Genomic DNA, 15411 nt, shown 5'->3' with positions numbered 1-15411 from the left:
CACCCCAGGTCATAAATCCAGACAGAAGGCTGGGAAGGCATTACTAGTGCTTTCACACATTAGGCCCTTTTTCTAGGACAATATCTACTGTGATTACTGAAGGCTTGGTTTGGCAGCCCTCAGAGAAGCCCAAATTGTTCCTCTGCAGAAGAATTCCCATTTCTCTGGCAAATGCGCCCAAAGTTATTATGGGGACCTATCTCGTGCTAAAGAGGTGACCCCCATTCTCTAGGAGAGAATGTTTGAACTTTGGACTGTGGTAAACAGGGAATACTCTCTATATATCAGAGCTAACCTTGACACTCCTTCCCTGGAATTCCACTTCAATACCAGAACACGTGCCCTAAAGCCAGAGTGCATGCAAGGCCTCTCCAAACAACTAGAAGTGGAAGGGGCCTGTGTGTTAGAGGGATATGATATTTAAGTGTTTCCAGCTTTAATGAGATATAATTAACATAACATTGTGTACATTTAAGATGTTCAATGGGATTTTTTTTTAAGATTTTATTTATTTATTTGACAGAGAGAGAGAGGCAGCTAGAGAGGGAACACAAGCAGGGGGAGTGGGAGAGGAAGAAGCAGGCTTCCCGCTGAGCAGGGAGCCCAACATAGGGCTCGATCCCAGGACCCTGGGATCATGACCTGAGCTGAAGGCAGACGCTTAATGACTGAGCCACCCAGGCACCCCCAATGGGATGTTTTCATACATGTATATGTTGCAAAATGATTACCACAGTAGGGTCAGTTAACACTTCTGTCACCTCAGTTATCTGTGTGCGTGTGTGTACGTGTGTGCGTGTAGTGAGAATATTTAAGATCTGTTCTCTTTTCAAGTAGTTACTGTAGCGTTGTTAACTACAGTCACCGTGCTGTACATTGGATCCCCAGATGTATTCATCTCACAGCTGGGAGTTTGCGTCCTCTGACCAACACCTCATTTCATCCATCCCCCAGCCACTCTCAACCACCATTCTACTTTCTGCGTCTATGAGTTTGGCTTTTTTAGATTCCACATATAAGCGAGATCTACGGTATTTTCTTTCTCTGTCTGACTTATTTCACTTAGCATAACACATAAGGATATGATTTTAAATACCAGTTCAACTCCCTCTTAGGCCATTTGACCTTGGGCAAATTAATTAACTTCTCTTAACTTCAGTTTCCTTCTGTATAGGATGGAGAAGAAACAGTTCCTTTCTCATGAGTTGGGTGGATCAGCTATGAAAATGCATGCAAGGCCTTTTGCACAGTGCCTGGCACATCGTAAGGGCTCAACACATATTATTAGCAGTATTAATAGTAGTAGCAGCAGCATGAAGCTTTTTTATTCTGTGCTAGAGACCATGCTGGAAGATGGAGATACAATTCATTTGTTCAACAAATTACACATAGGGCCTTTACTACTAAAGGCTAACAGCTTTACTATTATTATTTTTGATCTAGAATAAAACCAACAAAGACTCCTGCCCATGGGGTGCTTACATTCTGGTGAAGGGACAGACAATCAGGATGAAAAAGGCAGTTCCTATCCTCAGAGCTACAGAGGAGCAAGCGCAGCACTGGGGAAAAGTGATGGATGTAACCACTCGGGACCACTAAGCAGGGTCACCTAGCCTAGCTTGGGAGGGCCAGGGACAGCATGTGGGAGTTGAACTAGATCAGAGGGTCCTGTCTCCCCCCGAGGTAGGTGTAATAATGGCCTTCAAAGATGTCCGCATCCAAATCCCTGGGACCTGTGAGTATGTGATATACATGGCAAGGTGCATTGAAGTTTGCAGATGGAATTCAGATTGTTTATCTGCTGATCTTGTGATAGAGGGATTACCCAGGTGGGCCCTGTGTAATCACAAATGTCCCTATGAGTGAGAGAGGAAGACAGGAGGGTTAGAGCCACAGTGATGAGATGTGAGAAAGAGGGCAAATTTTAGGCATTTCCTTCTTTCTGGGTTCTCAGTATCCTCAAAGCTGCCCCTGCCTGGACCAAGAAGTCTCCACTATTTCACAATTTTCCATTGCCCTATAGGGTACCAACTCGTTCCTTATTTATTCCCCACAAGAGCCTGGGGAGGAGGGTCCAGCAATTCCCATTTCAGAGGAGGGATTTGCCCAGAGTCACATAACTAAGTAGTGGGGGAGGGTCTGGACTCCACAACCCCCTGGCAGTGAGCCCAACATTCTACTCAACCAATTCCAGAGGATACAGATATGCAACAGAGGTAAGTTCCCACCAGGGAGATGGGAGCAAAGAAAGGAGTACATGAAAATTTGCAAAGGAGTGGGAGGAGGTAGAAGAATATTCACATCAAGTAGGGAGGTGAGGAGCAGTCATCCTTCTTCCTTCTGTCACTCCTCCCTACACCCTAGACAAAAGAGAGAGGGAGTGGGGGCCGGGAGGAAGAGAGAGAGAAGGAGGAGGTTGTGGGTTCCCAACCCACACCTCCAGTTATTTAGTTTTAAATGTTCTTTCTATCATGCAGCAGTAACTGAGTTTCCACAGAGCAACCTCATCATTTAACCCTGCTAAACACATCGTAGTGGGCTGGACCTGTGGATGAAGCACGCGCCCAGCTCCATTCACATCAGCTACCACCCTTGGAGATTTGGGTTTTAAATGTTATGAGAGAGCAGGGCGAAGAGAACCTGGCCAAGTGTGGAGAGTATGGAAAGGCAATCCTCAGGAGAGACCGAGCCCCTTCCGATTCTCCTTGCCGGAACGTTCGTCTTGCAGCTTGTCACCTGGGGACCTTCCCCTGATCATCTCATCTAAAAAGGCCTCCCCTGGTTATGCTTGGTCTTATCTCCTGTTTATTTTAATCAGAGCATTTCACTTGTCAGTCTGTAATTATCTTGCTTATTTCTTTTCTTGTTTACTTATTTATTGGCTGTCTCCCCCAGCAGAAGGCAAATCAGTGAAGGCCAAGACTAACTTACCTTACTGTTCACCATGTAATCCCTGGACAGTGTGTTGGACAAATTAATGAATGAAGGAAGAAGATAATGTATGAACTAAGATCTGAGATCTGAACGAGCAGATGTTGACCCGGTAAAAACAGTGGAGAGTTTGGGGATGTTTTTGAGAGGGAAGAACCTGTTATTTCCTTCTTTCCGTTCCAACCATGTGGAGTCTTCTGGGGTCTGTTCCTAGATTTCTTTTCTTTACCTGTGCTTGCTCCTAGATGATCTCATCCACAAATCTCAATATAAGCTGATGAGTCTCACATTTATGTCTCTTGCTCCTACTTCTCTGAACTCCAGAACTGTATTTCCAACTGCCTGCTTCCCATCTCCACTAGGATTTCTAATAGGCATTTCTGCTGAATATCACCGACCCCCTCCAGTCTCTAAACCCAGAAGAGAGCCTTACAGATGCAAACTGTGTCCACAAATGCCACCAAATGATGGTGGGTCAACTGGATTAGAAGAAACCCAGTCCTCTCCCCCAGCACTCCCTTTCACCTTGCCCTGCTTAATATTTCCCCAAAGCACTTACTAACATCTGACATACTGTATATCTGTCTGTTTATTGTCTTCTCTCCCTGTAAGAATATAAACACCTCGTGGGTAGAGAATTGATCTCTTGTATTTTCTGATGTGTCTCTAACAACTAGAGCAGGGTCTGGATATAGTAGGTTCCCCATAAATACTCGCTGAGTGAGTGAATGATGGAATGATTCAATGCTCTTCCTCACATAACCCCATCTGATCTTTACCTGAATCTTTCTTGGGGGACCATTATATCTCATTTATATACATGAGAATCCCTAAAATTTAAATGATTTTCCCAGATCATATAACTTATATTTGGCAAATCTGGAGATTAAATTAGCTTTCTGACTCCAAAGCTTTCCACAATGCCAGAACTATCACGTAGGCCTGGTTACATTATGAAACGGCCTCCAATTTGGCTTCCTGTTCTTAAGGGTCCTTGAAAAGAATTCTCTTTTAAAATGACTATATGCTTATGTAAAAAGGAAATACATTTGCTATAAAAATGTAGAGAACATAGAAAAGAATAAGGATAAAAATAAGATGCTTCCCCCAAACCCCATCAACTAGGAATAACACCGTTGGTAATAGTCAATCCTATTGGGATAACTCAAATCTGTTCCTTCCCTCCTTTGCCTCCTCAAACTGACAAATATTACCACGATTGACCCAATTTCTCAGGCTAAAAACTAGGACTCATCCATAATCCCTCTTTTTATCTCACTCTTCATGTCACCAAGTTATAGGAACTCTACTTTGAAATATATCTGGAAACTATTTCTCTCACCTTGACCACCGTCGTCCTAGGCTAGGTGACCATATATTTCTTGCTTGAATGACGACAATAGCTTCACCCTGTGTTTCTTGTTTGGATAATGATAATAGCCTCCTCGAATATTCTTCTTGTTTCTATTTTTGCTCCACTAGTTTTATTAACCATACCATAGCCAGAATTTTGAAAACATAAATCAAATTACTTTCCAACTCAAACGATTCAGTGATTTCCCACTGTACTTAACATAAAATTCGTACATGACATAAGGGCCTAGTCAGCAACAGTAACAATGTCCTTTATATTCCTTGGACGTACTAAGTTTATTTCTGCCCCAGGGCCTTTATACTCGTTGTTTCCCCTGCCTGGAATTCTCTTCTCCTACATCGTTGTGTGGCTTCTCACTTTACATCATTTAAGTTCACACTCAAATACCACCACTTTAGAGAGGCTGGCCCTGATCTTCCCACCTACCTAAACTAGTCCCTGGCTGCCACCCCTTTCCATTCTCTATCCCTTTGCTTGATCCTTCTTTGTGATACTTTCATTACCTAAAGGCATATTATGTAATTAGTTGTTCCTTGTTTGTTTGTTTGTTGTATCTACTACAAGATGCAAGTTGCATGAAGTCAGGATTACTGTCTTGTTTCCCTGCTTTTCCTCAATGCTTGGAATGATGCTTATCACATACTAGGTGCTCAATAAATGTTTGTTAAATGAATTTGTAAATAGAAGGATAGATAAATAATTTTACAAAAAAGGGATTATAGCCTTTATGCTTTAAAAATAAAAATTACTATACTGAATATTTCTTATACTTAACAGAAAAAAAAAGAAGTTGAAATAAAGCCAAAGGAATTGCTTACCTTTCAAAAAATGTCTCTTCATAAGATGACATAATAGTTGCCAAATAATGGCTCTAAAGAAAAAGAAAAGCATAGAAATCATTAAGGATGGCGATTGTTATGCTGTTAGGTTTTTCAACCACATATTTCACTTGTAGGTGGTAACTATTTAATCTATGCTACAATAGATCTTTTTGTTTGTTCATTTATTCATTAAACAAAAATATATTGGACACTTCGTGTCAAGCTCTGGTATGGTGCTAGATAGTAAGACAGGCAAGATCCCATCATGGTGTGTGTGTGTGTGTGTGTGTGTGTGTGTGTGTGTGTGTGGCAGAAAATAGACAGTGAATACATAATGACTGAGACATTTTCAGATTTTATTTATGAAGAAAATAAAACAGTACGTGGTGACAGAGACTGGCCCAAGGCAGGCTAGGGTGGGTTGGAGTGGCTGATTTGGATTGGGGGTCAGAGATGGACTGTTCTGTGCAAGTGACAAATTTATTTGAGCTTTGCATCATCAAAGGAGTCAAGGGAATCTCTAGGAACAGAGAGCAAGCAGTCCAGGCAGACGCATGGCCTGCTGGCTAGTCTGGAGACTGGAGAGCTGGACAGTGCAGGAGCTTGGAGACCAAGGAGGCCACACACGTCTGAGAGGAGAGCAGGGAGGTGGCACACACCTCATCGTTTGGCAAGCAGTTCAGATTTTATTCCAAGAGTAAGGACAAGCTTTAAACAGAAGGATGGCATTAAGTGAGCTCTCCTTTATCCTAAAAGCTCCTTTGCAGTCCGATGGCTCCGGATTTCTGTTAGTCACATTACTTGATACTGTAAGATTTCTATTCAGTTCTGTGTTCAATTCTCGCAGTGTGGAGCTGGCTTTTAGATTTAAAATGGTACAATGTTTATCATCATTGTTCAAAAACCGTGGCTTCTCTTTCTCCCACCCTCTTCCCTTGGCTTTCTTTCAGAAGAAAAATTAATTCTATTGTTTCCCATCATTACATATTAAAGAACATATTTGTAGAGATGAAAAAAGACCTCAAGAGAAATGTAATTTAAACCTGAAAATAGTTCTTTTTTCCATGGTATTAGGTTGATACCTTTTCAAAGTGCATTTGTCTGGCCTTCGCAGTAATTTTTGTTTACTCGTCAAAGCCTGCCATAAAATCAAGGCTGTCGGTGTCTTGTCTATTCTATCATTCTTGACAATAGAGTCCTCATAAAAAGCCATGTACTCTTGTGCTTCAAGGCTGTGCTGAGCTCTTCGTAATGGCTTTATTTTTCTCTCTTATTTTTCTTCCTGAGTTCTTCCTTCAGCCACCTCCCTGATATTCTGTCTTCCTGAATGGCTTTTCTTTATATTCTAATTTTCCAGGAGTATTCTCTGCCCCTCAACTCCCTATACCCATTAGGATTAGATAGAAAACTCCAACTGATTGTAACTTTACTTCTTTCTCAAGCTGACGGAGTTTGGAAGCAAGCAGTTCAAGACCACTGTGATCATCGAACAGCCCAGGCCCCTTCTAGTTTGTTGCTCTAGCAATCTCGGTTAACAGACATGCACCTTATGCATGGACAGATGTTCCAGCCCCACCATCATGTTCACATTCCAACCACCAGGAAGGAACCCACCTTCTTCCTTGAAAAGCAAACTTCCCACCCTCAGACACTGCTGGTAGGAACAGATAAATGGAATGTGGGGTATACATATTCAACAATAAAAAGGAATGAAGTACTAATGCACGCTATAACATGGATGAACCTTGGAAACATTATGCTAAATGACAGAAGCCAGTCACAGAAAACCTACATATTACATGATTCCCTCTGTATGTGGTGTATGCATTATATCTCAATAAAGCTGATGAAAAATAAAAACAAAAGCAAACTTCCCAGTTTACACATGGCTTCCACTTCCATCTCCGTAGTCCCACGGTCATGCCTACAAGGAAGGGAAGCTGGTAAACGTAGTCTTTATCCCAGACAGCCATGAGACCAGCTAAAAACCAGAGGTTCTGTTCCAATAAAAAAAGAGGACAGAGACTGCAGGACACTGATCATCCCTGACCCAACTTAGTCAGACCTTAGACCTTGTCAGCCTACCCACAGAGGGTCACTGGATGCACTTTCCAGGAACATGACACTTAATTTTAGGTAAACTGATCTCTTTCCCAGGTCTGTGCAGGGATGTGTTAGCTTTGTTTAGATCAAAATTCATTTCATTTGGCAGTCATTCTTTATAGTTTTGTTTTATAACATTTTCCTTGTTTATTGAAAGCGGAAGATTTTTTTTTTAACTTTTGGCTCTTTTATTTTGTTTTCAGTTGGTTTCAAAAGTTGGAAGTGAATTCAAAATGCCCCTTTCCTACTATTTTTTACTCCAGTTTTTCAGGATAAATACTCTTGAATACGTTTTTTCCTAAATGCAGCCCTTCTGGGATTTTGTAGAAGCTAAAGTCTGCCTGGGGTTTCCTCTACTTTTTGAATCTAGCCCAGCCCCCAGTGTTGGACCTTCAGTTCTCTCTACAGAGAGGCTGTTCTTCTCGAGATACACTCCCCTCAGACCTCACCCCCCCACACACTGTCTGCTTGTCAGATCTCACTTTTCTTTTTCTTTTTTTTTTTTTTTTTAAGATTTTATTTATTTATTTATTTGACAGAGATAGAGACAGCCAGCGAGAGAGGGAACACCAGTAGAGGGAGTGGGAGAGGAAGAAGCAGGCTCATAGCGGAAGAGCCTGATGTGGGGCTCGATCCCATAACGCCGGGATCACGCCCTGAGCCGAAGGCAGACGCTTAACCGCTGTGCCACCCAGGCGCCCCCAGATCTCACTTTTCAATAAAGGTTCTGTATAAACTGTGGAGTGCTATGTATACTTTGGCTGTATTTATTCATTTCTTACTGTCTTGATTAGGATGCTTTCCCCTTTTGCCTGTTCCTCAGGGACCTCAAATGCAACCCCTTTGAATCTAAACACGATATCTCTTCTCCCTTAGCTGCTCTTCTTGGGAAATGGCACCACCTGTTGCCCAAGTCTAAAACATGGGAGCCGTTGTGAATGTGCCCTTCTCACCCATTTCCCAAACATACTCACTCATTAAGGCCTTTCCCTTCTCTTTCTTGATGATCCTCACCACTGCCCTTGCTTTTCACCTCCACTGCCACTGCTTCAGTTCTGTTCTCATTCATCCTGAACTGGATCTGTCTTCCCGCCTGGGATTCAAACCCCTCCGGCTGCACCTGTCACACAGCAGCCAGTGTCATTTTTCTTCAGAAACCACACCTAGTCTCCTGCGAGCCCCTCCCATCACTGTTCAGATCCTTTATTGGTTCTCCACTCTTCTAAGTTCAAACCTCTCTGCCTGGCAACAAGGCCCTCTAAGGCCTGTTTACTGCCTGTCCCACATCAGATGGCCTCTCTTCCCCAATACCTCTCCTTCCTGCTAGCCATACCAAGCAACCCACAATCTTTCAAAAGCCTTTACAATATTCTCCCCAATCTTTAAAAATTATGGTAAAATACACCAACAGAAAAGAGGTTTGCAACCTCTTGTCTCTCCATTTGGAAGCTATCTGACTCCTATTTGTGTTTCAAAACTAAGTTCGGGCATCATTTTCTCTAAATCTTTCATTTACCCCTGGTCTGATTTCAGTGTCCTTGCCTGTGTTTCCATAAAACTCTGTGCATACTTCCCTACAAACATAGCATGATGTCGTAATTGTTGGCTTATTTGTTTGTCTTCCCTTAAATCCAGGGACAATAGCGCATTTCTGGATTGCCGGTCCCGCACCTATACTTGAATTATATAACAGAATTAAACAAACGTTGAAAAACATTAACAAATAATGAACTATCTCCTCTGCATTTACATTTTGTTGACTTTAGAACAGGGCAGGAAATGACTAAGTGGAATTTCAGAAACCCAGGCTCTCCCGTATGCCCCCACTAACCCTGCTTCCAATAGGGCAATCATTGGTTCAGTGACATGTTGACTCAGACTGCCCTGCAGCCAGTGGCAAGCAGGCACAGCATGGACTCTGAATCCGTTCTGTGTACCAGGATTGCTTCATTTGTCAATAGCCCGTACCTGTGTAATCTTCTCTGTTGGAGTAAAGTGATTCTTTCTGAGTTTGAAAAAAACTAATGTAATGTGTGTTTACTGACATGACATCATATCAGGTATCAGGGTATCAGGCAGAAGGTTAACTGGAAAAGAGAAGCCTAACTCTAAGTGATCTGGTCATCTGGGATGAAGGGACTAATGTACGCCAGACTCTGAACAGTCTGCTAACTGGACCAGTAACGGACCATGGGGTGTAGCAGGGGGCAACTATATTTTATTGATTATAAGGTGCTCTTACTTCACGTTTTCATGTCTCTGAAACTGGAATGTATTTAAATTCAGAGAAATACAATATTACAATAAGAAGTATAAGAGAAATCTGATGTCACTGTTATACCAGAGAAATATAATAACAAATATTAATTGATTGATTAGTGCCTAAGCCTGGAATTTCATACATTAATCCAGGAAACAGAGTGGGAAAAAACATGAATGGCTTACAAAGAATGTCTAAAAACTTAAATCTGCATTGACTATGGGAGACTTTTCAGTGACTTGAGAGTAAAAAAACCATCACTTATGAGCTCCTTCCAATTGTCAGAGAAAATACACACATTTCACTCATCCTCAACCTCCTAACCTTGGAAGGTAGGCGTTATTAATTCTACTTTTTAGATGAAGATCGAGAAAGTCTGGTCCTGCCCAAAGTCACATAGCTGGAATATCTCATAAACGATCAGATATCAAAACCCGTTAGCTTTGTTCTATTCTATGTTCCCTCCTGAAGCAAGCACTAACCCTAAAAATAAAAATAATTGTTATCTAAGACTGGAAGAAAACCTTTTTCATTTTGAGCAATTGGATCATCATTGGCGATCAAACCTATCTCTTCCACGTTAGAAACTAACAGAGAAGAGAAACAGGAAAGAGAGGCCTGAGTAAGCTTCTTGAATTTGGCTTATAAGAGCCCTGAGAACGGAAATACGTGAGGGTTATTTCATCCCAAAAAACCATAAATATGAAGTTGAGTTCAGCTTCATGAAAAAATCAGACTACTCTGAATATAACATTGGTACCAATTACATAAAGATCTGGAGACTTAAACTTTGACATCACTGAGGCCAAAGGTATTTTGCCCTAAATCTTTCTCACTGTGATTGCAAATTTGTAGAATTACCATTGTTTACCTGATAGGACCTATGCCTGGTATCAAATCTTCCTCTTATATCAACATCAACCTCAGTCCAGCCAGAGTTCACCAACCCACCTGGGAACCTCTAGATTGGACTGCTGACTCCCCAAAAGTGGCCCAATTCCTTCCAGTTCTGGTTGTGCCGGTTACTGGGATTTTTCCCTTCTCCGTACTGGCCTGTTCCAATTCCATACTTCTGAGTACATACATTCCAGCATGCCTTCTGCTGGGATATTGTCTTGAACACAAGTCTTGACACTGCATGCCCTGAGGCATGGTTTAGAAGATCACCTATGAGCCATGAAGTACTTACTAGTCATCATCTTCTATTTTATCAGGACAATTTGTGCTATTATGTTATGTTTGTATATATATTCTTTCATTTTAAAGAAGTTTTATTAAGATATAATTCACATACTACAAAAGTCACCCACTGAAGTGTACAGTTCAGTGGTTTTTAGAATACGAGTTGTACAGTCATCACTGCAATCTAATTTTAGAATGTTTTCATCACCCCTGTGCTCATTTGCCATCTCTGTCCAGTCCTAAGCAACCATGAATCCACTTTCTGTCTCTATAGATTTGCCCGTTACGGACATTTCATATAAATGGAATCATACACTATGTGATCTTTTGTGTCTGCTTCTTTCATTTAGCACAATTTGAGGCTCATTCACACTGTAGCGTTTATCTGTACTTCATTCCCTTTCTCTGGCCAGATAATATTCCATTGTATGGCTCTTCCACCGTTTGTTTATCCATTCACCAGTAGATAAACATTTGGGTTGTTTCCACTTTTTGGTTATTATGAATAATGCTACTATGAATACTCTTGAACAAGTTCTTGTGTGGACGTGTTTTAGTTGTCCTGGGTATACACCTTGGAGTGAAATTGTTGGTTATATGGTAATTCTACACTTCGCACTTTGAGAAACAGCCAAATCTTTTCCCAAACAGGCTGCACCATTTTACATTCCCAGCAGAAATTTATGAAGATTCTAACTGCTCCCTATTTTTGTAAGTACCTGTTCTTATCTATTTATTTTAGCCATCTAAGTGGGTGTGAAGTGGTATCTCATTGTGGTTTTGATTTGCATTTCTCTGGTAACTAACAATCTTGAGAATCTTTTCATTTGTTTATTGACCATTTGTATATCTTCTCTGGAGAAATATCTATTCAAGCCCTTTGCCCATTTTAAACTGGGTTGTCTTTTTATTACTGAGTTACCAGAGTTCTTTATATATTCTGGGTACAAGTCTCATATCGTATATGATTGGCAAATATCTTTTCCCATTCTGTGGGTTGTCTCTTCGCTTTTTTGATATTGTCCTTTGAAGCACAAAAGTTTAAAATTTTGATGAAGTCTAATTTATGTTTTTGTTGTTGTTGTTGTTGTTGTTGTTACATGTGCTTTTGGTGTCATTTCAAGAACCCACTGCCTAACTCAAAGTCATGAAGATTTACTACCATGTTTTCGTCTAAGAGTTTTACAGTTTTAACTCTCACATTTAGGTCTATGACCCACTTGAAGTAAATTTTTATGTATGGTTTAAGGAAGAGGTCCAACTTCATTCTTTTGCATGTGAATATCCAGTTGTCCCAGTCTCATTTGCGGAAAAGACTGTTCTTTCCCTATTGTCTTGATACCGTGGTTGAAATCAATTGACCATAAGCATGAGGTTTTATTTCTGGATCTTCAATCTATATGTCTATCTACACACCAGTGTCACACAGTGTTAATTACTGTATTTTTGTAGTTTGTTCTTTTCTCCAACTACAGTTTTTTTTTAATAAAGAGAATTACAAAACATGGAAAAATCAGCTCAGAAAGTCCACTTACTTCTTTAGTAGATCATTTTTTGACATAGCAACATCAACTTTAAATATTATTACATAAAGCATGATGGAGAAAAGAAATTTTGCTTTATAGTTAGAAAAGTCACAATAAAACTTGCCAAGAAAAAACAAGCCATTTTGAAAATAAACATAGTCCATGCCAAACTAGTATAAAATGAAGCCAGGAGTCTTCAAAAGGCAAAAAAACTTTCTTCCTAATATTTTCTCTCCTTTTTATGGTTTGTAAAATTGAGAGACTCTCAAATTCAAAGGTTGCTGAGCTGTTCTGATTTGGCTCTTTTGGAATCTGTTTTTTCACCACTCTTGTCCTTGGATTTATCTTCTTCCTTAACATCTACTTTTTTTTCGTCCTCAGTTTCCTTCTTGTCTTCTCCGGGTATAGTTTTCTTTGCTCTTTCCTTACGATAACCACATTTCTATGACCTCCTTTTCCTTCATCCTCAGAATCCCTCATCACAAGCTATCTGTTTACCTGGTATTCAAATAGAAATTCTCTTGTCTGAATCTTCTCCATCCTTATCGCCACTGTCTTCATGAATAGCATCTTCTGGAATAGCTGGATGCCAGATGCATGAGGTACCATGTGTAAATTTTCAAATAAATGCTGTTTTATCTTTTCTATATATTCTGTAGTGTTCTGGTCTGTCATGTTTGAAGGACTATTATGCAGTTTGCAGTCTGGTCCAAAATACTCAAAAGTAATCATTATATGGCAATTCACTGGGAACCTCACAACTGAGGGCAACTGCAGTCTTGTATGTCCAATATTGAGCAACATTACACAGATTGTCTATCCATATCCCCCAAGCATCAGTAATAGTATACTGAAAGTTTTTACCACTTCTACACATTTAGCATGACCTTTGACTGTCAGATGGAAGCAACCAAGTCTACCACCAAACAGTGAGTCTGCACCACACTGTGACACCACAGCACTAGGCCGATACATCTCCATCACTTTTAGGATAAGAGGCTTATATAACTTCTCATGACTCATCATCCATACCATCTCTCAATGGAAAATTGACAGCAGAGTATTTGCCTTCTTCTGGACCAATATCCCTCAAGTCTCCTGTTCCAGGTAAGTATTCCCCATATTTATGGAATAATAGTCATTACATAAAAAGCTTCTTGAGCACCATCACCATGATGAATATCAATAATAATATATAAGCACCAGTTGACAAAATTCAGTCCATCAAACTCTGGGCAATCATCTCCAATACTAAATTTCTGCATCTGCTTACTATAGTCAGACATGTTATCTGGTCTTACTGAATGTAAACATTTGATGTATTCATCACTGTGATATTTTGTCATTTCTTCAGCAGTGGTTTTATGGGGATTGTGTATTTCCATTTTTCTTTATAAGTCATAATTTAGCAGCAAGTTACAGGTCATGAGGATTCTGAGGTTTCATGGGCTGACCCTGTCCATAATAATAATTTCTAGTATCACCATCATAGTAGTAGCTGACTTTCTTCTCGTCACCTCCCTAACACTAGGCCATGGACTCCCAGACCACAGCTGGTTCCCAGCTCTGACTCCTCCTGCTTCTGCTGCTGGGCCTCAACCCGACTTGGGGGTGGCAGTGCCGCGGAGAAGGGCAGGCTGGCGGATGGAGAGAAAACAGTGACAGGAGGGCTCAAGAGCACCTAGTATACACAGTAAAGTATTGACAGTGATTATCTCTGTAGAGTACATTTATTGATTGATTGATTGCTTGCTTTTCTGCATTTTCCATTTTTTACGTTGAACACCTATTATCATTGTAATTAGAAGCAAAACATATCAACCGTTATTTTTGAAAATACTAATCAAATGATTGGATAACAAGGAAAAAAATATTTGCTGAGCAATCCTACGTTATTTTTATGAACTTATGGGAAATAGCAACTGGGAGCCAACCAGCTACTGCGCAGAGGCAAGGGTATATGGAGCTCTGAATTTCAGAGGGGAACAAGATAAACTGGCCAAGGTCTTTTTGATGGCCCCTGGCTCTAAGAATCAGAAAATTAATAATGGTCAATAGCTTACAAAAAAGAAAGGAAATTGTACATTTTGTTTTGGAAAAGTCTATATTACAAAGGTGAGATCAACAAAAGTTTGCAAAAGCAAATTCCTTTGTCATCTGGTAATACATGATATCTGATTGACTTCCTTTGGTTTCTTTAAAAACCTGCATTGTACTCAATTACCAAACAACAAAATAGTTCCTGGATGACTTACCTGATCTTACTGGTGTACAGACTTAAATGGCTTCCACCCAATTTGGAGAGTTCTAACAATTTGATTTGATTGACTTTGCCATCACCAGTGAATTACTTAGTTACACCATAAACTCAGTGAAGCTAAAAACTGTCCAGAATGTGCATGTGTATGACTTGGGTGGATTATTTGTATTTACGATGGAAAAAAGGCACAAAGTATTCTGTTTACCTGAAGCTGCTATTTTTATCCAAAAAGGGTCCTGGATCAAACTTCTCTGGATTGGGAAACTCCTTGCAATTGAAAAAAACTAAAGACAGTAATGCAATACAGTGGTGCCCTGGAACCAAGAAATGGAGAGTGGAATGTTACTTTATCACACTTATTCTTGGTTCATTAAAAAAAAAAATCTAACATTCTTAATTATAGTGGACTGAAAAGAACTGAGCACTCTTTTTTTTTTTTTTTTTTTAAGATTTTATTTATTATTTATACAGAGAGACAGCCAGCGAGAGAGGGAACACAGCAGGGGGAGTGGGAGAGGAAGAGGCAGGCTCCCGGCGGAGGAGCCCGATTGTGGGACTCGATGTGGGACTCGATGTGGGACTCGATGTGGGACTCGATGTGGGACTCGATCCCGGTACGCCGGGATCACGCCCTGAGCCGAAGGCAGACGCCTTAACGACTGCGCTACCCAGGCGCCCCCAGAACTGAGCACTCTTAAACTAGCCTAATGGGCGGTTGTCTAGAGTTATGGCTATTTTACACACGCTCTCATACATTACCTTTTACTGAATAATAAGATCGTTGTCAGTGGGAAGAGCAATATTATGGTCAATGTGCAATAATCAATTGTTGAAAAACTAGGGTTTGCAACCTATATTGTCTAGACAATGAACTTTAATTGCCCCCTCAAATTGGGAGCTTACATTTCACAATTTTTTTCTTTCTGAATCCAGCTGTGAATGAAAGAAAATGA

General features: G+C 40.5%; 1 protein-coding gene and 1 pseudogene across 1 annotated transcript in view; both read right to left on the bottom strand.

Annotated features, from left to right (window-relative positions):
* The window catches only part of CPN1 (carboxypeptidase N subunit 1), a 41681-nt gene extending 26854 nt beyond the window's left edge, over positions 1-14827 (bottom strand). Inside the window, exons 1-2 of the mRNA XM_048218825.2 lie at positions 14664-14827; positions 5125-5177 (exon numbers count right to left, since the gene is read on the bottom strand). The gene's annotated coding sequence lies outside the window, so the exon portion shown is untranslated. The remainder of the gene's footprint in view (positions 1-5124; positions 5178-14663) is intronic.
* On the bottom strand, positions 7820-14670 carry LOC125282747 (histone deacetylase 2-like; annotated as a pseudogene).
* Positions 14828-15411: the final 584 nt, after the last annotated feature.

This window comes from Ursus arctos, unplaced genomic scaffold (genome assembly GCF_023065955.2).
Source record: "Ursus arctos isolate Adak ecotype North America unplaced genomic scaffold, UrsArc2.0 scaffold_7, whole genome shotgun sequence".
Taxonomy (NCBI): domain Eukaryota; kingdom Metazoa; phylum Chordata; class Mammalia; order Carnivora; family Ursidae; genus Ursus; species Ursus arctos.
This window is presented reverse-complemented; position numbering and strand designations above follow the sequence as displayed.